The 27,664-nt window shown below is 46.1% G+C and overlaps 1 long non-coding RNA gene and 1 pseudogene across 1 annotated transcript in view; both read left to right on the top strand.

Annotated features, from left to right (window-relative positions):
* LOC137209448 (uncharacterized) overlaps positions 1–18,364 on the top strand; it is a 37,648-nt gene extending 19,284 nt beyond the window's left edge. Inside the window, exon 3 of the long non-coding RNA XR_010936062.1 lies at positions 17,095–18,364. This is a non-coding gene — a long non-coding RNA (uncharacterized lncRNA). The remainder of the gene's footprint in view (positions 1–17,094) is intronic.
* On the top strand, positions 7,074–7,656 carry LOC137209447 (peptidyl-prolyl cis-trans isomerase A pseudogene; annotated as a pseudogene).
* Positions 18,365–27,664: the final 9,300 nt, after the last annotated feature.

Here is a 27,664-nt window from a genome sequence, read left to right as displayed (position 1 = left end):
GATTGGCTGAATGGATACAAAAACAAGACGCATATATTTGCTGTCTACAAGGGACCCACTTCAGACCTAGAGACACATACACACTGAAAGTAAGGGGATGGAAAAAGGTATTTCATGCAAATGGAAACCAAAAGAAAGCTGGAGTAGCAATTCTCATATCAGACAAAATAGACTTTAAAACAAAGACTATTAGAAGAGACAAAGAAGGACACTACATAATGATCAAGGGATCGATCCAAAAAGAAGATATAACAATTGTAAATATTTATGCACCCAACATAGGAGCACCTCAATACATAAGGCAAATACTGACAGCCATAAAAGGGGAATCGATAGTAACACATTCATAGTAGGGGACTTTAACACACCACTTTCACCAATGGACAGATCATCCAAAATGAAAATAAATAAGGAAACACAAGCTTTAAATGATACATTAAGCGAGATGGAGTTAATTGATATTTATAGGACATTCCATCGAAAAACAACAGAATACACATTCTTCTCAAGTGCTCATGGAACATTCTCCAGGATAGATCATATCTTGGGTCACAAATCAAGCCTTGGTAAATTTAAGAAAATTGAAATTGTATCAAGTATCTTTTCCAACCACAACGCTATGAGACTCGATATCAATTACAGGAAAAGGTCTGTAAAAAATACAAACACATGGAGGCTAAACAATACACTACTTAATAACGAAGTGATCACTGAAGAAATCAAAAAATACCTAGAAACAAATAACAATGGAGACACGATGACTCAAAATCTATGGGATGCAGCAAAAGCAGTTCTAAGAGGGAAGTTTATAGCAATACAATCCTACCTTAAGAAACAGGAAACATCTAGAATAAACAACGTAACCTTGCACCTAAAGCAATTAGAGAAAGAAGAACAAAAAACCCCCAAAGTTAGCAGAAGGAAAGAAATCATAAAAATCAGATCAGAAATAAATGAAAAAGAAATGACAGAAATGATAGCAAAGATCAATAAAACTAAAAGCTGGTTCTTTGAAAGGATAAACAAAATTGATAAACCATTAGCCAGACTCATCAAGAAAAAAAGGGAGAAGACTCAAATCAATAGAATTAGAAATGAAAAAGGAGAAGTAACAACTGACACTGCAGAAATACAAAAGATCATGAGAGATTACTACAAGCAACTCTATGCCAATAAAATGGACAACCTGGAAGAAATGGACAAATTATTAGAAATGCACAACCTGCCAAGACTGAATCAGGAAGAAATAGAAAATATGAACAGACCCATCACAAGCACTGAAATTGAAACTGTGATTACAAATCTTCCAACAAGCAAAAGCCCAGGACCAGATGGCTTCACAGGCGAATTCTATCAAACATTTAGAGAAGAGCTATCACCTATCCTTCTCAAACTCTTCCAAAATATAGCAGAGGGAGGAACACCCCCAAACTCATTCTACGAGGCCACCATCACCCTGATACCAAAACCAGACAAGGATGTCACAAAGAAAGAAAACTACAGGCCAATATCACTGGTGAATATAGATGCAAAAATCCTCAACAAAATACTAGCAAACAGAATCCAACAGCACATGAAACAGATCATACACCATGATCAAGTGGGGTTTATTCCAGGAATGCAAGGATTCTTCAATATACGCAAATCAATCAACGTGATACACCATATTAACAAATTGAAGAAGAAAAACCATATGATCATCTCAATAGATGCAGAGAAAGCTTTTGACAAAATTCAACACCCATTTATGATAAAAACCCTGCAGAAAGTAGGCATAGAGGGAACTTTCCTCAACATAATAAAGGCCATATATGACAAACCCACAGCCAACATCGTCCTCAATGGTGAAAAACTGAAAGCATTTCCACTAAGATCAGGAACAAGACAAGGTTGCCCACTCTCACCACTCTTATTCAACATAGTTTTGGAAGTTTTAGCCACAGCAATCAGAGAAGAAAAGGAAATAAAAGGAATCCAAATCGGAAAGAAGAAGTAAAGCTGTCACTGTTTGCAGATGACATGATACTATACATAGAGAATCCTAAAGATGCTACCAGAAAACTACTAGAGCTAATCAATGAATTTGGTAAAGTAGCAGGATACAAAATTAATGCACAGAAATCTCTGGCATTCCTATACACTAAGGATGAAAAATCTGAAAGTGAAATCAAGAAAACACTCCCATTTACCATTGCAACAAAAAGAATAAAATATCTAGGAATAAACCTACCTAAGGAGACAAAAGACCTGTATGCAGAAAATTATAAGACACTGATGAAAGAAATTAAAGATGATACAAATAGATGGAGAGATACACCATGTTCTTGGATTGGAAGAATCAACATTGTGAAAATGACTCTACTACCCAAAGCAATCTATAGATTCAATGCAATCCCTATCAAATTACCACTGGCATTTTTCACAGAACTAGAACAAAAAATTTCACAATTTGTATGGAAACACAAAAGACCCCGAATAGCCAAAGCAGTCTTGAGAACGAAAAATGGAGCTGGAGGAATCAGGCTTCCTGACTTCAGACTATACTACAAAGCTACAGTAATCAAGACAGTATGGTACTGGCACAAAAACAGAAATATAGATCAATGGAACAGGATAGAAAGCCCAGAGATAAACCCACGCACATATGGTCACCTTATCTTTGACAAAGGAGGCAGGAATGTATAGTGGAGAAAGGACAGCCTCTTCAATAAGTGGTGCTGGGAAAACTGGACAGCTACATGTAAAAGTATGAGATTAGATCACTCCCTAACACCATACACAAAAATAAGCTCAAAATGGATTAAAGACCTAAATGTAAGGCCAGAAACTATCAAACTCTTAGAAGAAAACATAGGCAGGACACTCTATGACATAAATCACAGCAAGGTCCTTTTTGACCCACCTCCTAGAGAAATGGAAATAAAAACAAAAGTAAACAAATGGGACGTAATGAAACTTAAAAGCTTTTGCGCAGCAAAGGAATCCATAAACAAGACCAAAAGACAACCCTCAGAATGGGAGAAAATATTTGCAAATGAAGCAACTGACAAAGGATTAATCTCCAAAATTTATAAGCAGCTCATGCAGCTTAATAACAAAAAAACAAACAACCCAATCCAAAAATGGGCAGAAGACCTAAATAGACATTTCTCCAAAGAAGATATACAGAGTGCCAACAAACACATGAAAGAATGCTCAACATCACTAATCATTAGAGAAATGCAAATCAAAACTACAATGAGATATCATCTCACACCAGTCAGAATGGCCATCATCAAAAAATCTACAAACAATAAATGCTGGAGAGGGTGTGGAGAAAAGGGAACGCTCTTGCACTGTTGGTGGGAATGTAAATTGATACAGCCACTATGGAGAACAGTATGGAGGTTCCTTAAAAAACTACAAATAGAACTACCATATGACCCAGCAATCCCACTACTGGGCATATACCCTGAGAAAACCATAATTCAAAAAGAGTCATGTACCAAAATGTTCATTGCAGCTCTATTTACAATAGCCCAGAGATGGAAACAACCTAAGTGTCCATCATCGGATGAATGGATAAAGAAGATGTGGCACATATATACAATGGAATATTACTCAGCCATAAAAAGAAACGAAACTGAGCTATTTGTAATGAGGTGGATAGACCTAGAGTCTGTCATACAGAGTGAAGTAAGTCAGAAAGAGAGAGACAAATACCGTATGCTAACACATATATATGGAATTTAAGAAAAAAAAAATGTCATGAAAAACCTAGGGGTGAAACAGGAATAAAGACACAGACTTACTAGAGGATGGACTTGAGGCTATGGGGAGGGGGAAGGGTAAACGGTGACAAAGCGAGAAAGAGGCGTGGACATATATACACTACCAAACGTAAGGTAGATAGCTAGTGGGAAGCAGCCACATAGCACAGGGAGATCAGCTCGGTGCTTTGTGACCGCCTGGAGGGGTGGGATAGGGAGGGTGGGAGGGAGGGAGACGCAAGCGGGAAGAGATATGGGAACATATGTATATATATAACTGATTCATTTTGTTGTGAAGCTGAAACTAACATACCATTGTAAAGCAATTATACTCCAATAAAGATGTTAAAATGAAAAAAAAAAGAACATTTATATAATATTTTATATATATATAACTGAATCACTTTGTTATACACTGAAAACTAGCACAATATTGTCAATCAACTATAATTCAATTTTTAAAATTCAGCAAAGTATTTAAAATTACCATACCCAATATTGTGGAGAATGTAAGGCAACAGCACACTCATACACCTATTGGTGGAATTCTTAATTGTACAATCTTTTGGGAGGACTATTTGGCAACATGTTAAAAAAAAAACTCGACAAATACACTTCATTTTTAATGTTCCACTTCTAGGAACTTAACCTAAAGAAATTGTTAGGAATTTGTAGCAAACTGAATGGTCCACAGTTCAAGATTCATAAAATAAATTTTGGTACCTCCCTACAATGGACAAGTTTGAGGCCATTAAAAATCATGCAGAACAATATTTAATGACAATATTTATGACATTGTTAAATGAAGAAAGGAGATGACATTAATAGCATCTTAGGTTTCATCCTGATTCTGCAAATGCAAACAGTTGATTAAACAGCTGAACATGGCTCAATTCTCTCTGAAGGTGTAGTTACCTGTAATTCTAATATTTACTTTAGTGATTATTGGTCTTTTCCAAGTAGGCTTCAATAAAAAAGAACTCTCGGGCTTCCCTGGTGGCGCAGTGGTTGAGAGTCCGCCTGCCAATTCAGGGGACACAGGTTCATTCCCCCGTCCGGGAAGATCCCACATGCCGCGGAGCAGCTGGGCCCGTGAGCCATGGCCGCTGAGCCTGCGCGTCCGGAGGCTGTGCCCCGCAACGGGAGAGGCCACGGTAGTGAGAGGCCCGCGTAACGCAAAAACAAAAAACCCTCTCTTTTAATTAGAAAACAACCTCATATGTTCCTACATGTATCTACAAAGGTTATTGAGCAGAGGTAATCTTCCCTTGTTCCTGGAAGAAAAGTCAGGCAGGCACAAGGATGTCCTGCTATTCCGAGGTAACAGTCAGTTCTAGCTCTGCACCAGATCTCCTTCCCTTCCGCAGTGCGGGCGGGGCAGGCGGCTGGCTTCTCCGCTCTCTCCCCGTCTTGCCCTCAGAGCCTCTTCTTCGCTCCCCGTCTTCCTGCTCCTGCATCCCGTCCAGTTTCTTGGACCCACTCCAGTGTTGGAAAAGGGTCGGGGCAGAGCAGCGTATAGAGTAGGAAAGCCCCTCTTTGAACTGGCATGGTCCAGGATGCTCTCCAGGCAGGGTAGATGTTTGAAACTGACTAATGAGTCAGTTGCCTTCTGCAGGTGATACCACAGGATCCCAGGAGAGTCCTGCTGTTGGGGACCCTTGTTCCCCTGATCTAGGCTGATGCGTCACTATTCGGGGTGCTCATTTGGTCCTCCTTCCTCAGCCCCTAAGAATTTAGCCTTGGCCTCCAGCATCTTGCTATTGGGTCCCCTTGGGCTTTGCAGAGTATCTGTAGGGCACAAATGACCACATGATAGCGCTCTCTGGCATGACCCACATCTGGTCTTCAGGAAGCGTTTGTGTATCCCATCCTGACAAATGGTGGGAGTGTAGGCTGATCCCAGCGCAGCCACCCTCGTCCTGTGCACACAGCCCACTTGAGCATCTTAGGTTGAATCAAGCACTGGTCTTCTGTGTCTCCAATTCAGGGTATGCTTTCCAGGCTTGATAACTGCCACACCACATACTCACAGACTGAGAAGGTGTTAGGGGAATATGTTACCCTTGTGTTAAAGAAACATGATTGAAATGTAAGACCGTATGCTATAAAACTCCTAGAGGAAAACATAGGCACAACACTCTTCCACATAAATCACAAAAATATCTTTTTGGATCCGTCTCCTAGAGTAATGAAAATAAAAACAAAAATAAGCAAATGGGACCTAATTAAACTTAAAAGTTTTGCAGAGCAAAGGAAACCATTAAAAAAAAAAAAAGACAGCCCACAGAATGGGAGAAAATATTTGCACATTATGCGACTGACAAGGGATTAATTCCCAAAATATATAAACAGCTCATACAACTCAATATCAAAAAAAACCAAACAACCCAATCAAAAAATGGGCAGAAGATCCAAATAGACATTTCTCCAAAGAAGACATACAGACGTCCAATAGGCACATGAAAAAGTGCTCAACATCGCTAATGATTAGAAAAATGCAAATCAAAACTACAGTGAGGTATCACCTCACTCCCTTCAAAGTGGCCATCATGGAAAAGTCTACAAATAATAAATGCTGGAGAGGGTGTGGAGAAATAGGGAACCCTCCGACACTATTGGTGGGAATGTAAATTGGTGCAGCCACTATGGAGAACAGCATGGAGGCTCCTTAAAAAACTAAAAATAGAGCTGCCATATGATCCTGCATTCTCACTCCTGGGCATATATCTGGAGAAAACTATAATTTGAAAAGATACATGCACCCCAATGTTCATAGCAGCACTATTTACAGTAGCCAAGACATGGAAGCATCCTAAATGTCCATCGAGAGATAAATAGATAAGGAAGATGTGGTATATATATATATATATACAATTTAATATTACCCAGCCATAAAAAAGAATGAAATAATGCCATTTGCAGCAACATGGATGGACCTAGAGATTATCATATTAAGCGAAGTAAGTTACACAGAGAAAGACAAGTATCATATGATATCACTTACATATGGAATCTAAAAAAAATGATGAACTTATTTACAAAACAGAAATAGACTCACAGACATAGAAAAGTAATTTATGGTTACCGAAGAGGAAAGGGGGTGGGGGGAGGCTGGGATCAACATATACACACTACTGTATATAAAATAGATAAGCAGCAAGGATCTACTGTACGGCACAGGGAACTCTACTCGATATTTTGTAATAATCTAAAAGGGAAAAGAATCTGTAAAAGAATATATATATATACACACACACTGTGCTATATACCTGAAACTAACATGACATTGTAAATCACGTATACTTCAACATAAAAAAATAAATAAAGAATAAACATGGGCTTTGCAGACGCCGCCACATCGGAACTTCCCGCGCAGCCCAACCATGGTCAACCCTACCGTGTTCTTTGACATCGCCGTCGACGGCGAGCCCTTGGGCCGCGTCTCCTTCGAGCTGTTTGCAGACAAAGTTCCAAAGACAGCAGAAAACTTCCGTGCTCTGAGCACTGGGGAGAAAGGCTTTGGTTATAAAGGTTCCTGCTTTCACAGAATAATTCCGGGATTTATGTGCCAGGGTGGTGACTTCACACGCCATAATGGCACTGGTGGCAAGTCCATTTATGGGGAGAAACTTGATGATGAGAATTTCCTCCTGAAGCATACGGGTCCTGGCATCTTGTCCATGGCAAATGCTGGCCCCAACACAAACGGTTCCCAGTTTTTCATCTGCACTGCCAAGACTGAGTGGTTGGATGGCAAGCATGTGGTCTTTGGCAAGGTGAAAGAGGGCATGAATATTGTAGAAGCCATGGAGCGCTTTGGTTCCAGGAATGGCAAGACCAGCAAGAAGATCACCATTGCTGACTGTGGACAAATCTAGTAATAAATTTGACGTGTGTTTTATCTTAACCACCAGACCATTCCTTCTGTAGCTCAGGAGAGCACCCCTTCATCCCCATCTGCTCCAAATATACTATAATCTTTGTGCTCTCATTGCACTTCTTTGGGTTCCATATTTTCCTTATTCCCCTCCAAGTTTAGCTGAATTGCAAAGTTAAGTTTATGGTTATGAAATAAAGACTAAACAACCAAAAAAAAAAAAAGAATAAACATGATTCACTTTAGAGTTTGGATTCACTTTTGAGTTTGTAATGATTTGTATTGTGCTAAGATACAGAGAAATAATGGTGGTATTTACTTTAGAAATTCCTGGTAGATGTCCCATTATTTTCTGTGTGTGCATAATTAATAGATTCACACGTATTTAGGTAAAACACATGTGATGTAACTTTTAGGAAGAGAACCCTCTTCAGCAGTTTAGACGTGAGGAAGGCTGGTGTAGAGGCTGGAAGTGTGGACTTGACTTCCTGCAGTGCCTGAGACGGACCGATTGCTTACATTCCTTTGAGACTCAGTTTTCTCATCTGTAAAAGTGTGTGTAATGTCGCTCATAGTGAGGTTTGAATTAGGTAGCAGAGCCCGATCAAGCTGTCGGCAGTGCGTTATTCTAGCATGCAAAATCTGAATTTGAACAACTCTGTAAATGGCCTTCTTCAATTTCCTATTAGTCACCAACGTCATAGATTTATCAGGTGATGAAATGCAATGAAAATTTGTCACCTTTGAGCATTAAGCATTTATGGTGTCAAGATTATGGGCTCGTGGTTTTTCTGCAAGGCTGGCCCACAGAAATTTGTTCTTTCAGGGTGGGTTGCCCACGGCTCCCGGGAGGCGGGATGCAGGGGGTGAGTTCATGGTCCACAGGGAGGTCCAAGGTGCTGTTAAAGCACAATGTCAACAAGTTTGCAATGTGACTCTCAAATATGTACAAAAGGAACACCTGTCAAAGATTTTATTCAACTTGTAACTAATGGGGGAACCAGTAAGATAACAAGTCTGGTTTAAAAGGGAATTTGAGGAACAGAGATTTATATAGTCAGTCCCGGGAACACTGAAATGAATTGGCTAATAGAGACAAAATGGGTTAATGTCCTACAGGGCAATAACCTCTGGGCTGACCTTTTCTATCTGATAGAAATCCACATATCACAGTAGGCTTCTCAGTAGCTGGGCTTTAAGGAAATGATCAATAAAGTCAAACTTGGTGCATTCCGCTAGATGACTGAATAATTAATTCTCTATGTAAACTGAATTGACATGTCAATCACCTTTTTACCTTTTGTTTCAGTTGGGGCCTCTGGAAGCAGACAGTGAATGCGAGTGGGCTGGTGGGGGCGTGTGGGTTGAATCGGGTCCTGCCCCCAAGAAAAAAAGATATGTTGGAATCCTAACCCCTGGTGGCCGTGAACGTGACTTTATTTCGAAAGAGGATCCTTGCAGATGTGATCAAAATGTAAGCTGGGAGGCGGTCACCCTGGAGCAGCCTGGGCCTTTAGTCCGACACGACTAAAGAGAAGCAGACACACAGGACAGAGTGCCACGTTCAGGACGGAGGTGGAGACGGGTGACATGGCTACGAGCCGAGGGGCACCCCAAGGTCTAGGGGCCCCCGGAAGCTGGGACCGATTCCTCCCTCGGTCCTCAGGGGGAGCGCGGCTCTACTGACACCTCGATTTCGGACTTCTAGCCCCCAGAACTGTAAGACAACAAACTGCTATCGTGTGCAGCCACCGGGTTTGTGGTAACACGTTCTGGCAGTGATAGGAGACGCATGGGGCGGGAGAAAACTTGCGAAAGACCCAAGGAGAGGAAGCAAAACTGAGTGGAAAAAGCTCGCAGGTCACAACATGGGCCTGACGCACGCGTGTGGAAGGCACGGAGGAAAGCCGCAGGGCCGGGCAGGGAGGGCCCTCGCCTAGGCTGGCAATCTGGCGAAGCTTTGGTCAGCTCAACGGGAGGGCCAGGGTCAAGGCTGTCCCTTAAAGGAGTCCCACTTTGGGCAAACACGGTCCTGGCCAGTCCTTGGCTGAGGGCTGCCTGGAAGGGCATGGCCACGATTGAAGGCTGGATGGAGCCCCCAGACGCTGTGGCTACAGTGTCACTGGCAGTGGGCTGTGTCTTGGAGGGAGATTCAAGCGCACCCACCCTGGCAGCCCCGCCCACCGCCTGCCACAGGGCTCCGCTCAGCCGCTCCAGGGCTCCTGGACAGTGGGGCGAACTGCGGTCTGTTGCTGCTCGAGGACTCAGGGCCATGATGGTGAGCGCTGGCCCCTCCGCCACCGTCCGTTCAATTCCTCCTGCCCTCCTCTGTCCGTCCTGCTAGTCCTGGTGGCTGGCTTGGTGGTGTGACCCCAGCCCTCATTTCTGAGGGTCCGATCCTCTTCTCGGGTTGGTGTTGCTGCACTTGACCGTTCCTGGTCACAATGGTCCCAAGTGGATCACCGCGGTGACTGCTGCACTTGCTGTGGGGCGGCAGCTCTACCCCTAGTGGTGCTCAGAGCCAATTACCCCTGCCAAGGTGGGGCTTGTCCCCTTACCTCTGGGTCTCTGGACACATGGGCACAAAGCAGCCGTATCCTGTAGCTCGGTGGGCACTTCGTTGTGTCTCCTGGCTTTCCAGAGTGCAGAGGGGGAGGGATGGCCAGCAGGAAGACCCCCAGTGGGCCCTGGAGAAGGATGGGAAGCAGGATGCTCCCACTTCTGCTCTTTGGTTCTCAGACCCTTGCGTCCTCTCTACTGGAGACACCGCCGCAGAGGCCTCAGGCTCAGAGCACACCACCTGGAAGATGGCATCTCAGCCTGGCGGCAGAGGGCTGTTTCCAAATGGGCCCCTCCGCTGTGCTGGGGGCAGGACCTCGAGTGCTGGGTCCCGCCGAGGCTGGGATGTGCAGGATGCTGAAGTGGGTCCCTAGGGTGAACGCTAGGTGGGTCAGAAACTTCACAGCCCCCAAGTGTGGTGCTGGCTGAGGTTCTGTGGACAGGAAGGGCAATCCGGCCTGGAATAAGTGCTTATTCCTGTAGGACAAGTTGTACACCTTCCCAGGATGCTGTAAACTTGCCGCTAAGTGGCTGGTTGGTTCTATCAGAAAATAGTGCCACTGCGGGGTCTCTGGGATGGTTTCAGTCGCTGGGAGGTTGGACGTTCAGAGGCAGAGGTATTTAGATCAGCCTTGGTGAGTAGGAGTCCACGCCGTGGGGCTCACGTCGGCTGTCCATCTCTGGCACTACGGCCACTCCATTTCTGTGACCTTCTTTCCAGTGCTGGCTGGCTGATGTCCACAGGCTGAGTCCGTCTGTCGATGTAGCTGACTGGCAGGCGCCTCTTCTGTGGTGGATGCTTTCTGCTGAGCGTGGTGTGCGCTCTCCAGGTCTTCCCACCCTGAGCCCACACCCTGATGTCCATCCACATAGGCGTCCTCCATCCCAGACCTCCTCATCCTTGGTCTTTCAGGTGCCCAAAATAGCCAGCCAGGTCACTCACCACTGCCCGTGAGTCCATATATATTTTTATCCTGGGCTGCCTTTCCTTTCACTCAGCACATGCAATCAGGTACACTGCCCATCGGGAAGGTTCCCCCATGCCACTGTCTTTCAAGGTAACTGCTGAGTGTGGCTACAACGAAGCTGCCATCCATTTTCTGGCTTGAATTCTCTCACTGAGCCAACCCCTCATCATCAAGTGTGGACACTTGCTTCCTGCTGCATCTGGTTTTACGGGACCCCCACGTGGCTATTCATGTCAGTTGAGGTGGGGAGAGGTGTGACAAGTGCAGCCGTGGTGGGGGCAGGGGGCTGGCTACTGCCCACACGGCTCGCGTGTGCCCTCTTGTCCTGCTTGGGCTCAGCCTGGAGGCACCATCTTGTTATGGATTGTCTCTGGGCTCCTCTAGTCCTATGAGTCTGACAGAACCCAGGTCATGACGGGCAGTGCTGCTGTGTGGCCACTTGGTGTCCATGGTCAGACATTCAGTCCCTTCCAGAGCCCTGTAGCATAATCAGGGGCTGTTTTCCAAGGAGCAGAGCTGGGTCTGCATGTGCCTCTCCCTTGAGCTGGCCGATGGCTCCTCACAGCATCACCTCCACTAGCTTCAGGCCCGTGGGATCATGTGGCCCGAGCAGAACTGCTTTGCCTGTAGCCTGGGCCCAGTGAAGACTTCCTTCCTGCTCCAGGCCCCATGCGAAGGGGTGCCTTTGGGTCACCTGGTATATGGACTGGAGGGGTTGTCCTGAGCGTGGGAGGCATCCAAGAATCCATAGAGGCTTCTTCCTCTGTGGTGAGGGATGCCAGGAGTTGCAATCAGCCTTTCACTTAGTACGTGTGTCCCAGCACACCCCTGACCGTCATACCCCGAGGCACCAGGCTGGCGGGGGGGGGGGGGGGGGGCTTGCAAGCCTCTGAACCTTTGTGCGGATTATCTCTGTGTCTTATCAAAGCCTCCGGCGTGCTTGCTTGTCCAGTTGGACCAGCTTGACGCCAGCACTGTATGTTGTACGTACCTGGAAAGTTTGACTACTTTCTCATGGGTTGGGTCAGGCACATAAATTGGTAGAAAACCATGACACACATCTCCAATATGAAAATATGTGCTCCTAAAGCAGGACAAGAAAGATTAAGGAGGAATTCCCTGGTGGTCCAGTGGTTAGGATTCTGCGCTTCCACTTGCCGGGGGAACCGGTTCAATCCCCGGTTGGGGAACTAAGATCCCGCTTTGCTACAAGGCCAGAAAAAAAAAAAAAAAGAATGATTAAGGCAAATAGTTTGCCAATTTTCTGCTTTTTTGGGGATCGAATCATCAGGTCAGATAACATGTAACGTGACAAAAATGAGTTAAGTTTTACAGTGTTGAAATTTGCCATCAAACCTGATTTTGAGCACTGCTTTAAATCAATTGACTTTAAGAAAGAAGAAATTTGTTTTTCCTTAATAGGCTAGATCTAGGGCATTCATGTTCATAGGAATTTCTTGAACGGTTGGGTACACTTATAAGGAAAAAAAAAAGACAACTTACTGGGCAGGCTTAGCAAACGTTGCTGGTGTTCAACGTACATGCAAACATTTCAGGTGTCTGAGTACCTACTAGTCACAAGGCTGACCTCTCTGTTCACTGAAAAATGGAGATACCAGTTGAGCAAATCTGGAAGCGCGAACTATTCACCCTACGCCACACAGTCTCGATGACTTTGTCTAGAAGTGGGTGCCACCTACAAATATTTAAAGGGCTTTAGTTGATGTAGTTCTAAGTGTAATAAATTTCTTACGTAATCTTCAAATTCCCAGACACACTTAGCATCATCCTCTTTGAACTTGCAGGATACCGCATCAGTAGACAGAGCCCTGTGCTGCATTACCCCCGCTGACCAGCTGGAAGTATTTTAGGTGTTTGTTTTTGTTAATAGACCAGATCCATGAAATCACTGCTCACAGGAATTTCTTGAACTGTTGCACACACTGCCAAGAAGCAGATAGATCTTAAGCTGCTGACCCTCAAACATTTCAGTTCAGTGATGTCTGAGTAGCTGCTGAGACAAGGCCTCCCTGGTAACTGGAAGGTGGAGGTGCCACCTGATTTATCACAGAGTCTCTGGCATCTAGCACGATGCCTGGCACACAGCGTATAGTCTATAAGTGGTAGGGTTTTTTTAAAATAAATTTATTTATGTATTCATTTATTTATTTCTGGCTGCGTTAGGTCTTCGTTGCTGAGCACGGGCTTTCTCTAGTTGCGGTGAGCAGGGGCTACTCTTCGTTGTGGTGCACGGGCTTCTCAGTGCAGTGGCTTCTCTTGTTGGGGAGCATGGGCTCTAGGGCATGCGGGCTTCAGTAGCTGCGGCACTTGGGCTCAGTTGTTGTGGCGCACAGGCTTAGTTGCTCTGTGGCATGTGGGATCCTCCCGGACCAGGGCTCGAACCCGTGTCCCCTGCATTGGCAGGTGGATTCTTAACCACTGCGCCACCAGGGAAGTCCCCTAAGTGGTAGTTTTTATTATGATCCCCTGCTCCTTTGTAAAAATCTACTCCCCTCCCTCCTCCCCCCACAAATGTCCCAGTTACCAAAAGACATTGCCCCCGAGTCTCTTATTATTTACCATAGCTTTGTTTCGGCATAACATGGATTACAACCTAAGTGCCAGTCGTACTGCTTCACTGGGGGACCCGCAGAGAAGAACCGCCTTCCACTTCCTCAAGGGGTTCACCCCTCTTATCTCACCAAGAAGGTGAAAGGATGGGGGGAGTGAGGGAAGCTCTCCAGGACCTTCAAAAAGGAACGTGCTAACCACTGGCTCTAAGAACTATGTTATCAGAACATAAGGCCCTGGGAGAATAAGTCCAAAAACAGAGAAGCTGTTTTTGAACTGTTTTTTTGTTGCTGTTGTTAGTGCTGGGTGACTAAATCACAGCCTCTTTCTTCCCCACTTGATGTGCTGGGAAGGGGCCAATGATTTGTTAAACTGACACCTGTTTTCTAGAGCAGGGGGCTCTAAAGTCTCAGGTAGTAGAAGACTATGGTCCAAACCAGGCCAAAAGAAACAGGCTGGGGCAGGGAAGTATGGTAACTGCCCTGCAGAAAAGGCAAACTCAGGGCCCCAAGAGGAAAAGGGCATTCTTTGCACCTCAGAGACACTGCAGAACAGTGTAACGCTAAGTGACGTTGTTAAAAGGGGAAAAAACAAAACCCTGGAAGAACCTTTCAATTGCACTCAACTTGGATTAGAGGTGAGTCCACCCTTACAGAGGCGGGAAACATCGAGCCCCAGAGCGGCACTGAGTCAGGCCCTCCCACCTCCTCCTCCGCAGCTCCTTTAGCAGCTGGGCCAGGTTTCGGCTGAGGCCATACAGACCCCAGAAAGACCAGAAGAGTCTCTCTGGATGGCCAAGGTGGGAAGGACACTTCTCAGAATACAGATACTTTTACTATGGAAGGAGCCAGGACAGTTCTGGGGGCATTTGCATGCCCAAATCTTCCCCACTTTCTCCCCAGCTCGGGACCTAGGCTCACAGAGACTTGGCAAGCACAGTCTCTACACCTGACCTTCCACCCCTAAAAGAAAATCTGAAGTGTGCCCCTTCTTGCCCACAGGTGTTCTCCTCAGGGCCTCCTGCGGGGGTGGTTCCGTGGCAGGGCCTAGGCAGGGCCTGGTCTCAGCTGGCTCCCGCCGAGCCATGAGGTCTTCCAAAGCATTGTCCTGGTCACTGTTGTGTAATAGCAGAGCTTCCTTAATATCTTTCAGTCCGAAGCCACTGGCCGGCTTCCAGTTCATCCCACTGTTGCTCGGAGCACAGCAGAGCAGGGTAAGGCCGGGCAGGGATGCACTGCGGCTGCCAGGGCATCTCAGGGCTCCTCAGAAAGGCGCTGCTTTGGACCGCGGCTCGGATGGACTCTGACACAACAGAAGGCCACTGCGAGCTCCCCAGCTGCTGGAGGGAAGCTGCGGGAGCGCTGTCCTCCCTGGTGGAAGAGCTGCCTCGGGAGCCTGCACCCCAGCGCTCTATGTTCAGGCGAGCGGATCCCACCCATCACACAGTCACAGATGCTAAGCTCCATCATAGTTTGAACTCTTAGCAAGGAGAGAAAAGGCAGGAGGCTCGAAAGCAATGAGGGAACTGGCTGAGAAAAGCACCAGGAAGATAAGAAGTGAAGAGGGCTCTTCAAAGAGAGGGCTAAATTTTGGGGGTGACAGATTCTCAATAGCAGTGGGATCTAGGGATCTCACTCTTGTTTTCTTTTTAATTTTTTTTAAAACTTTATAAATTTATTTATTTATTTATGGCTGCATTGAGTCTTCTTTGCTGTGCACAGGCTTTCTCTAGTTGTGGTGAATGGGGGCTACTCTTCGCTGCAGTGCATGAGCTTCTCATTGTGGTGGCTTCTCTTGCTGTGGAGCACAGGCTCTAGGCACATGGGCTTCAGTAATTGTGGCACACAGGCTCAGTAGTTGTGGCACACGGGCTTAGTTGCTCCGCAGCATGTGGGACCTTCCCGGACCAGGGCTCGAACCCATGTACCCCTGCATTGGCAGGCGGATTCTTAACCACTGCACCACCAGGGAAGTCCCGGGATCTCAGTCTTATTTGAGGATTAAAATGTTTAAAGTTAAAGAGAAGTATTTCTAATTAAGGAGACATTCATTTTCTGTCCTTTAAGAGGTAGGCTTTTGACTTCTCAGTTTTTTATAACTAGCCCTTAACAAAGATGGCAGTTGTGAAGGAGGTTAATCCAAGGGCTCACTGTGGTGCCTTCCTGGGCCTTGAAGTATAGCTTGATGGCGCCCGGATTGCTGTCTTTTATTCTGCTTCACTCCAGTAGAAGGAGCTGTATTTTATTTTTCTTCACTTCTGGTCCCTTGTTGGACATACCTGTGGTTTCATTCTGAGAGGCCAAAGGATTTTACCAACAAACTCAATGCGCCATCAGATCAACTTGCGGGTTAAGTCAAGTTTGAACTTTATCTATAAATAGAGGGAAACTAAGAAACATTGGTAAACCCAGGAATGTTGGCTTAAACAAGAAATGCATTTAAAAAAAAATTGAGAGACACTGTTAGGAAGCATAAATCCCATTTTAAAAAAATAGCAGAAGAGGGAGTTCCCGCGTGGTCCAGTGGTTAAGACTCTGTGCTTCCACTGCAGGGGGCGCAGGTTCGATCTCTGGTCAGGGAACTAAGATCCCACATGCTGTGCGGTGTGGCCAAAAGACTGAAAATAAATAAATAAAAAATAGCAGAAGAAACTAGAATAATTCACCACACAAAACTCGAGGCCTTGAGTTAATATTTCCAGCGGAGAGGTCAGCCCTTGGTGTCCTGCAGGAAGTGGAGCTGAAACCTTCTCAAAGTCAAGGGCCTGCCTGCTGTCTCCCCGGACCTTGCCATGAGGCATCCTCTCCTACTTCAGGAAACCTCTGTGTGCGGATTACAGGGCACTTACATCATTTGGAGGCAGGATCTTCCTTCTGAATTTTTTGGGTAACAGCGTTATTGAGATTTAATTCACCCCTTTAAAGTGTACGACCCGATGGTGTTTTGTATATTCAGAGTAGCACACCACAGTTTTCATCATCTCATGTTACCTTCTGAGTTGAACTTTGATTTCTCTAGGCACGCCTGTTGGCTTTTTCATACATTGGTAAGAGATATGCTAGATTTTTCACTCAATATTTCTGAGTACATATTATGGCATCCTTTGACTGTTAAAATTTGTGTCTTCACTGCTACATCAGTTCCTTTTTTCCACAGAGATGAGTCAACAGGCTCAGAGAAGCCAAGTGACAGCCCCAGGGCCATAGCACAGTGTTGGCCCCGTGTTCAGCAGCACACTTATCTTTTCAGGCCTCAGCATTCCTTCTGCAAAGAGACCCCGGGCCCCAGCCCTGCACCAGCTCAAACCAAGCAAGCTGATTAAATACCCTTCTCCCTACAACCCCCCAAAGCCCAGATTTCCTTCTTACAGGTACGTGCATTTCAAAGCACCTGAATTTCGGCCTGCACTGCCGCAGCGGGGTAGACTGCGCATCCTGCCCCTTCTGGAAACCAGAGGAAAGCAGTGTGATGGCGCTTCGGGAGGCTCGAGTCCAGGCTGAAGGCGCCACCGTCACTGGGACTGTACCCAGACAAGACCGCCAGCGTTACGGCAACTCTCTAGGATTTTTTTGTTTGTTTTTTTCCTCTGTGTTTTGAAAAACAATCTCAAGTTCAGAGAGGCTAAGCTCCTTGCTCCGGGCAGTGTATCTGTCATCAAAGCTGAGTGATGTGAACAAAACCTAATGCAGAAATAATCCCAGTGATCCAACATATGTGGGTTCAGAAGCTCATTCTTTTATTTACAACGCCCCTCCCTCTCCCCTTCCTTTCCTTGTCCCGCCTGTGCGCCCCGACCCCGGCCCTCCCACCTTCTCCTCTCCTGCCCGCCCTTCCCTAGCCTGGGCTCCTCTTGCCAGATTTTGGGGAGTCCAGGGCAGCACCCTCCCATCTGCCTGTGATGGCCTGGCTTGTGGGTCATGAACTTTTCTTTTCTTTTCTTTTTTTTGGCTATGCTGCATAGCAGGCAGGATTTTAGTTCCCCGACCAGGGATCCAACCAGTGTCACCTGCAGTGGAAGCTCGGAGTCCCAACCACTGGACGCCAGGGATGTCCCTCGTGGGCCATGAACTTAATGTGTGGCTTGTGACCAGTATTAAATGTTGTATCTCACAGTACACCACACATGGAAATGGTTTTCTATGTGCTGTACTCTGTGGAGTCCCAGACACATGTTGGAACATTTCTGGACTCAGGAGAGAATGGGCCTCACAACTGCCTGGCACCTTACCTACCCTCGGCCAGGTGACGGTTTTGACACATAGAGTGGGTGGTTAGTCCAGTTGCCAAGCCCACATCACTGCAGCCACTCATTTCTGTCAGCAAAATATTTAAGGACGATTTAGGAAGGAATAAGAAGCCTGGTTGTTTTCTGAAAGCTTCTGTTGATGCCAGGATAACGAAGGTGCTGACATCAAGCCTTGCAGGATGGGTGTCAATGGCCTGGAATGAAATCCTGGGGACAACAGGCTGCCTTCTCCTAAGATGCTCCAACCATGGTGTATTTGAGGGCACAGAGGGGAAAACTTAGATACTGAGGACTGACTCAAAAAGTTGGACTCTGGGTGAGGAAGTTTTAGGAACACCCATACCAATGTATTTCACTTATGTTATAAGACTATGTAAGTCTGAAAGTGCTTTAAATAAACATAAAATGAGGACTTCCCTGGTGGCACAGTGGTTAAGAATCCACCTGCCAATGCAGGGTTTGAGCCCAGGGTTTGAGCCCTGGTCCGGGAAGATCCCACGTGCCGCGGAGCAGATAAGCCCGTGCGCCACAGCTACTGAGCCCGCGTGCCACAACTACTGAGCCCACGTGCCTACAGCCCATGCTCCACAACGAGAAAAGCCACTGCAATGAGAAGCCCGCACACCTCAATGAAGAGTAGCCCCCGCTCGCTGCAATTAGAGAATGCCTGTGTGCAGGAAGAAAAACCCAGCACAGCCAAAAATAAATAAATAAATAAAGTTTTAAAAAACCTCATTTCTTAAAAAAAAAAAAAAAAGAATAAAATCCCATGAAATAAAACAAAACTTATAGGCAATAAGAAAGCGTTGTTCATCATTTGATGACAGCTTAAAAAAACACCTCTTATAATCAACGGAGACTTAGGGTCAATGAAACTCTGTATATATGTGCACTAGGTCACAGTATAAAATATATTTTTTCCTGTAAGTTGAGGTCTAAAAGTTTGAAAGCCCCTGCTTTAGGAATTTTTATTAAAACCAACAAAAACAAACAAGCAGGCAAACAAAACCATTCTTTCCGCTTCCACATGGCTCAGTCTCTGCCCCCTTTAAGGAGCCGCTTGCACCAGCTCCACCTTGCCACTCCCTCCTCAACTTTTTACCCTTTTGGAAACATTTTAAACATAATGAAATAAAACTTCCCTGCACCACATAACGGATAGTTCTCAAGTGTCCACTGGGGACACCATGACCTAAGTCGTCCCTGGCACGCTAGCAGCCCCTCCTGATCAGGACCCTGGCCCCCTTACAGTTTGGTTGTCTTTTTTTTTTAATATATAAGTTTAGTTATTTTTGGCTGCGTTGGGTCTTCATTGCTGCGCGCGGGCTTTCTCTAGTTGCAGCGAGCGGGGGCTGCTCTTTGTTGAGGTGCGCGGGCTTCTCATTGCGGTGGCTTCTCTTGTTGTGGAGCACGGGCTGTAGGCATGCGGGCCCAGTAGTTGTGACTTGCGGGCTCTAGAGCTCAGGCTCAGTAGTTGTGGCACAGGGGCTTAGTTGCTCTGCGGCATGAGGGATCCTCCTGGACCAGGGCTCGAACCCTTGACCCCTGCATTGGCAGGCGGATTCTTAACCACTGCGCCACCAGGGAAGCCCAGTTTAGTTGTCTTTGAACACATACTACAAAATACACAGTTAGTTTTGTGGGACTTGAACTCTGTGTAAATGGAAGCATTCTGTGGAAGTAATTTGTCTTTCTTCCTCTTCACTCAACGCTGTTAGATACAAACATGTTGTTGCTTATAGCTCTGCTCTGTCCGTTTTTCTTTTTGTATTTTATCATCATGTGACTACTCACTAATGTATATATCCTTTCACCTCACGGGCAGTTAGTTTGTTTCCAGCCTTGGGAAATGGTGAACACTGTTGCCCTGGACTTTATTGTGTCTCTTCCTGAGCAGTGTAAGCATGCATCCCAGACAGCCGGTGGGATGGCTGGGATGATAGAGTCTGCCTTTCTTCAGCTTCCTTCTGTAATTACAGACTGTGTCTCAAAGACATAAGGCACCTCCATTCCTACCTGTGTTACAGGGTCCCAACACACCAAACTTAGCACTGACAGGCTTATACAAAGTTCTTAGTCTGATGTGTCTATGCTGGAATCTAATGTTTTAAATTTGCATTTCCCTGAGTAATACAAGGATGAGTAATTTTGAATTTGTTCTTGGCCATTTGAGTTTCTTTTGTTAAGTGTTTCCTGTTAAGACTTTTGCTTTTCTTCCCCACTGACTATAGGCTTTTTTTTTCTAATATGTAGGATTTCTTCATAATATAGAATTCTGCAGACTAATATGGTAGTGAGTAGCCTCATGAGGTTAAAATCATTAAATTAAAAAAAATCAGTTCCTCAGTTTTACTATCCATATTTCAACTGCTCAATAGCCACATGTGGCTACCAGCTACCTTACTGGAAAGCAGAGAACTAGAGAACATTCCTCACAGAACGTTCCTCACAGAACATTCCACAGGACGAAACCTGAGAACATTCCCTCCTCAAAGAATATTCCACTGGACAGGACTAGAGAACATTCCCCTCCTCACAGAAAGTTCCACAGGACAGGACTAGAGAACATTCCCCTCCTCACAGAACGTTCTACAGGAAAGGACAGAACTAGAGATCATTCCCCTCCCCACAGAACATTCCACAGGACAGGACTATGGAACATTCCACTCCTCACTGAACGTTCTACAGGAAAGGACAGGACAGGATTAGAGAACATTCCCGTCCTCACAGAACCTTCTACAAGACAGAACCAGATAACATTCCCCTCCTCTCAGAACGTTCTACAGGACAGGACAGCACTAGAGAACATTCCCCTCCTCACATAATGTTCTAGAAGAGCAAATCAGAGAAAATTTCCCTCAGAACTTTCTACAGGACAGAACAGGACAGGAGTAGAGAACATTCCCCTCCTAACACAATGTTCCACAGGAGAGAACCAGACAATATTCCCCTCCTCTCAGAGCTTTCTACAGGACACGACTAGAGAACATTCATCTCCTGACAAAATGTTCCTTAGGATAGAACCTGAGAACATTCTCCTCCTCACAAACATTCCACAAGACAGCACTAGGGAACATTCCCCTGGTAACAGAACGTTCCACAGGACAGTACCAGAGAACATTCCCCTCCTTGCAGAGCGTTCTAGAGGACAGGACAAGACTAGAGAACATCCCCCTCCTCACAGAACGTTCCACAGGACAGAACGAGAGAACACTCCCCTCTCTTCAGAACGTTCTACAGGACAGGACTAGATAATATTCCCCTCCTCAAGAACGTTCCACACGACAGAACGTAAGAATATTCCCCTCCTCTCAGAATGTTCTACAGGAAAAGGCAGGACTAGAAAACATTCCCCCCTTCAGAGAACTTACCACAGGGCAACCAGAGAACATTCCACAGGACAGAACCAGAGAACATTCCCCTGCTCACAAAACGTTCAACAGGACAGAATCTAAGAACATACCCCTCCTCTCAGAACGTTCCACAGGACAGGACAGTGATAAGGAACATTCCCCCTCTCAGAGAACTTACCACAGGGCAGAACCAGAGAACATTCCCCTCCTCACAGAACGTTCCACAGGAGAGGACTAGAAAATATTCAACTCCTTACAGTCCATTCCACAGGACAGGAGTAGAGTACATTCCCCTACTCACAGATGTTCCACAGGACAGAACAGGACTAGAGAACATTTGTCTCTCACAGAACTTTCCATAGTAAAGGACAGCACTAGAGAACATTCCACGCCTCATACAATGTTCCACACACAGCACTAGAGGATATTCCCCTCCTCTAAGAACGTTCTACAGAACACGAAAGGACCAGAGAACAGTCCCCTCTTCACAGAACGTTGCACAGGACAGGACAGCAATAGAGAACATTCCCCTCCTCCTAGAGAGGACTAGAGAACATTCCCCTCCTCACAGAATGTTACACAGGACAGAACCAGAGAATATTCCCCTCCTCACAGAACATTCCTTAGGACAGAACTAGGGAACATTCCCCTCATCACCTAAATTTCTAGAGGAAGGACAGGACAGGAATAGAGAACATTCCCTTCTTCACAGAACGTTCCACAGTACATAACCTGAGGACATTCACCTCATCTAAGAAAGTTCCACAGGACAGAACCTGAGAACATTCCCCTCCTCTCACAATGTTCTATAGGACAGGACAGGGCTAGAGAACATTCCCCTCCTCACAGAACATTCACAGGACAGAACTAGAGGACATTCCCCTCCTCACAGAACGTTCCATGGGATGAAACCTGAGAAACTTCTCCTCCTCTAAGAAAGTTCTACTGGACAACACAGGGCAGACTAGAGGACATTCTCCTGCTCACCGAATGTTCCAACGGACAGAACCTGAGAACATTCCCCTCCTCTCAGAACGTTCCACAGAACAGAAGCTGAGAACATTCGCCTCTTCTTAGAACGTTGTACATGTAGCACAGGACTATACTAGAGAACATTCCCCTCCTCACAGAACGTTCCACAGGACAGAACCTGATAATATTCCCAACATCAGAGAACATTCCACAGGACAGAACCTGAAAAAATTCCCATCATCAGAGAACATTCCACAGGACAGAACCAGAGCACATCCCCTCTTCACAGAACGTTCCACAGGACAGGACTGGAGAACATTCGCCTCCTCACAGAACGTTCCACAGGAAAGCACCTGAGAACATTCCCCTCCTCACAGAAGGTTCCACAGGACAGAACCTGAGAACATTACCCTCATCTCAAAACATTTTACAGGACAGGACAGGACTAGAGAACATTCCACTCCTCACAGAACGTTCCACAGGACACAAACAGAGAACATTCCCCTCCTCACATAACATTCCAGAGGACAGAACTTGAGGACATTACCCTCCTCTCAGAACGTTCCACAGGAAAGAGACTGAGAACATTCCCCTCCTCTCTGAACGTTCTACAGGACAGGACAGGAGTAGAGAACATTCCCCTCCTAACAGAACGTTCCACAGGACGGAACCTGAGAACATTCCCCTCCTCACAGATGTTCCACAGGACAGGACAGGACTAGAGAAATTCCTCTCTCAAGAACATTCCACAGGAGAGGACAGAACTAGAGAACACTCCCCTCCTCAAAGAATGTTCCACGCAGAGCACTAGAGGATATTCCCCTCCTCTCAAAACGATCTACAGGACAGGAAAGGTCTAGAGAACATTCCCCTCCCCAGAGAACATTCTACAGGACAGGATGGGAATAGAGAATATTCCCCTCCTCATAAAATATCCCACACACAGGACTAGAGAACATTCCCCTCCTCACAGAATGCTCCACAGGACAGAACCAGAGAACATTACCCTCATCTCAGAATGTTCTATAGAACAGGACAGGACTTGAGAATATTCCCCTCCTCAAGGAACATTCCACAGGATAGGACAGGACTGGAGAACAATCCCCTCCTCACAGGAAAGAACCAGAGAACATTCACATCCTCAAAGAATGTTTCACAGGACAGTACCAGAGAATATTCTCCTTCTCTCAGAACGTTGTACAAGACAGAACAAGAGAACAATCCCCTCCTCACAGAACGTTCCACAGGACAGAACAAGAGAACATTCTCCTCCTTATAGAACATTCCACATGAGAGAACCAGGGAACATTCCCCTCCTCAAGAACCTTCCAGAGGACAGTACCAGAGAAAAATCCCCTCACCTGAGAATGTTCTACATGACAGGAAAGGACTGGAGAACATTCCCATTCTAACAGAATCTTCCACACAACAGAACCTGAGAACATTCCCCTGCTCTCAGAACGTTCTACAGGAAAAGGCAGGACTAGAGACATTCCCCCCCTCAGAGAACTTACCACAGGGCAGAACCAGAGAGCATTCCCCTCCTCGGAGAACATTCTACAGGACAAAACTAGAGAACATTCCCTTCCTCTCAGAACGTTCTACAGGACAGGTCTAGAGAACATTCCCCTGCTCACATAACATTCCACAGGAAAGAAACAGACAACATTCCCCTCCTCTCAGAATGTTCTAAAGGACAGGACAAGACAGGAGTAGAGAACATTCCCCTCCTCATACAATGTTCCACAGGAGAGAATCAGAGAAGATTCCCCTCCTCGCAGAACTTTCTACAGGGCAGGACTAGAGAACATTCATCTCCTGACAAAACGTTCCTTAGGACAGAACTTGAGAACATCCCTCTGCTCTCAAAACGTACTACAGGACAGGTCAGGACTAGAGAACATTCGCCTCCTCACAGAACGTTCCATGGGACAGAACCAGAGAACATTCCCCTCCTCACAGAATATTCCACACAGCAGCACTAGAGAACACTCCCCTCCTCACATAACATTCCACAGGATTGAACCAGAGAACACTCCCCTCCTCACAGAGTGTTCTATAGGACAGGACAGGCCCGGACTAGAGGACATTCCCCTGCTCACAGAACGTTCCACTGGACAGAACCTGAGAACATTCCCTTCCTCTCAGAACATTCCACAGGACAGAAGCTGAGAACATTCCCCTCTTCTCAGAACGTTGTACAAGGTAGCACAGGACTATACTAGAGAACATTCCCGTCCTCACAGAATGTTCCACAGGACAGGACAAGACAACATTCCCTCCTCACAAAGCTTCCACAGGACAGAACGTGAGAACATTCCCCTCCTCACAGAACATTCCAGAGGACAGAACCAGAGGACATTCCCCTTCTCTCAGAACGTTCCACAGGACAGAACCTGAGAACATTCCCGTCCTCTCCAAACGTTCTACAGGACAGGACAGGACTAGAGAACATTCCCCTCCTCACAGAACGTTCCACAGGACGGAACCTGAGAACATTCCCCTCCTCACAGAACGTTCATAGGACAGGAGTAGAAGACATTCTCCACCTCACAACGTTACAAAGGACAGGACTAGAGGACATTCCCCTCCTTAAAGTCTACTCCACAGGACACCACTAGAGAATATTCCCCTACTCACAGATGTTCCACAGGACAGGACAGGACTAGAGAAATTCATCTCTCAGGGACGTTCCATAGGAGAGGATAGGATAGAGAACATTCCCCTCCTCAAAGAATGTTCCACACAGAGCACTACAGGATTTCCCATCCTCTCAAAACGTTCTACAGGACAGGAAAGGTATAGAGAATATTCCCCTCCCCCAATAACATTCTACAGAACAGGATGGGAATAGACGATATTCCCGTCCTCATAGAATGTTCCACACACAGGACTAGAGAACACTGCCTCCCCCTCACAGAACGTTCCACAGGACAGAATCAGAGAACATTCCCCTCATCTCTGAATGTTGTACAGAACAGGACAGGACTGGATAACATTCCCCTCCTCAAAGAACATTCCACAGGATAGGACAGGACTGGAGATCACTCCCCTCATCACAGGAAAGAACCAGAGAACATTCCCCTCCTCAAAGAACTTTCCACAGGACAGTACCAGAGAACATTTTCCTTCTCTCAGAACGTTGTACAGGACAGGACAGGACTAGAGACCATTCTCCTCCTCCCAGAACGTACCACAGGAGAGAACCAGAGAACATTCCCCTCCTCAAAGAACGTTCCACAGGACATAACCAGAGAAGAGTCCCGTCCCCTCAGAACATTCAACAGGACAGGAGTAGACAACATTCCCCTCCTCACAGAATGTTCCACATGACAGAACGTGAGAATATTCCCCTTCTCTCAGAACGTTCTACAGGACAGGAGAGGACTAGAGAACATTCCCCCTCTCAGAGAACTTATCACAGGGCAGAACCATAGAACATTCCCCTCCTCAGAGAACATTCCACAGGACTGAACCAGAGAACATTCCCCTCCTCACAGAGAACATTCCACAGGACAGGACAGCAATAGGGAACATTCTCCTCCTAGAATATTCCACACGAAGGACAAGAGGACATTCCCCTCCTCATAGAATGTTACACAGAATGGAACCAGAGAATATTCCCCTCATCACAGAACACTCCTTAGGACAGGACTAGGGAACATTCCCCTCTTCACAGAACATTCTACAGGAAAGGACAGGACAGGAGTAGAGAACATTCCCTTCTTCACAGGACATTCGACAATATATAACCTGAGGATATTCACCTCCTCCCAGAATGTTTCACAGGACAGAACATTAGAACATTCCCCTCCTCACAGACCGTTCATAGGACAGGACTGGAGAACATTCCCCTCCTCACAGAAAGTTCCACAGGACAGAACCTGAGAACATTCCCCTCCTCTCACAACGTTCTATAGGATAGGACAGGGCGAGCGAAAATTCCCATCCTCACAGAACGTTCACAGGACAGGACTAGAGGACATTCCCCTCCTCACAGAACGTTTCACAGCATGGAACATGAGAATATTCTCCTCCTCTTAGAAACTTCTATAAGACAGGACAGGACCGGACTAGAGGACACGCCCCTGCTCAGAGAACGTTCCACCGGACAGAAGCTGAGAACATTCCCCTCTTCTCAGAACGTTTTACAGGTTAGCACAGGACTATACTGGAGAACATTCCCCTCCTCACAGATCGTTCCTCAGGACAAAATATGAGGAAATTCCAATACTCGTAGAACGTTCTACAGAACAGGGCAAGTCTAGAGAACATTCCTGTCCTCACAGAACATCCTACAAGACAGAACGAGATAACATTCCCCTCCACTCAGAATGTTCTACAGGACAGAACTAGAGAACATTCCCCTCCTCCCAAAACGTTCCGTAGAAAAGAACTCGAGTATCTTGCCCTTCTCTCAGAACATTCTACAAGACAGGACAGGAGTAGAGACATTCCACTCCTCACAGAACGTTCCACAGGACAGAACCTGAGAACATTCCCCTCTCCCAGAACATTCTACAGGACAGGACAGGAATGGCGAACATTCCCCTCTACACATAACATTCCACGGCACAAGACCAGAGAAAATTCCTGTCCTCACAGAACGTTCCACACGACAGATCCTGAGAAGCTTCCCCTGCTACAGAACGTTCTACAGGACAAGACACGACTAGAGAACATTCCCCTCCTCAGAGAACATATTACAGGACAGAACCAGAGAACATTCCCCTCCTCACAGAACGTTCGAAAGGACAGGACCAGAGAACCTTCCCCTCCTCTCAGAAGGTTCTACAGTAGAGGACTAGAGAACATTCCCCTCCTAAAAGAATGCTCCACACGACACAAACTGAGAATATTCCCATTCTCTCAGAACGTTCTAGAGGACAGAACAGGACTAGAGAACATTCCCCTCCTCACACAACGATCCACAGGAGAGAACCAGAGAACATTCCCCTCCTCTCAGAACATTCTAGAGGATAGGAGTAGAGAAAAATCAATCACCTCCTCACAGAACTTTCCTCACGACAGAACCAGAGAACATTCCTCTCCTCTCAAAACGTAATACAGGACAGGACAGCACTAGAGAACATTCGCCTCCTAACAGAATGTTCCACAGGACAGAACCAGAGAACATTCCCCTCCTCAGAGAACATTCCACACGACGGCACTAGAGAACATTCTCCTTCTCACAAAACGTTCCAAAGGATGGAACCTGAGAATATTCCCTTCCTCCTAGAATGTTCTATAGGACAGTACAGGACTAGAGAATATTCTCCTCCTCACAGCACTTTCCACAGGACAGAACTAGAGAACATTCCCTCCTTGCAGAACGTTCCACCGGACAGAACCTGAGTACTTTCCCCTCC

The sequence above is a fragment of the Pseudorca crassidens genome, chromosome 16 (genome assembly GCF_039906515.1).
Source record: "Pseudorca crassidens isolate mPseCra1 chromosome 16, mPseCra1.hap1, whole genome shotgun sequence".
NCBI classification, from domain to species: Eukaryota; Metazoa; Chordata; class Mammalia; order Artiodactyla; family Delphinidae; genus Pseudorca; species Pseudorca crassidens.
Note: the sequence above shows the minus strand (reverse complement) of the source record. Positions and strands in the feature narration are given on the sequence as shown.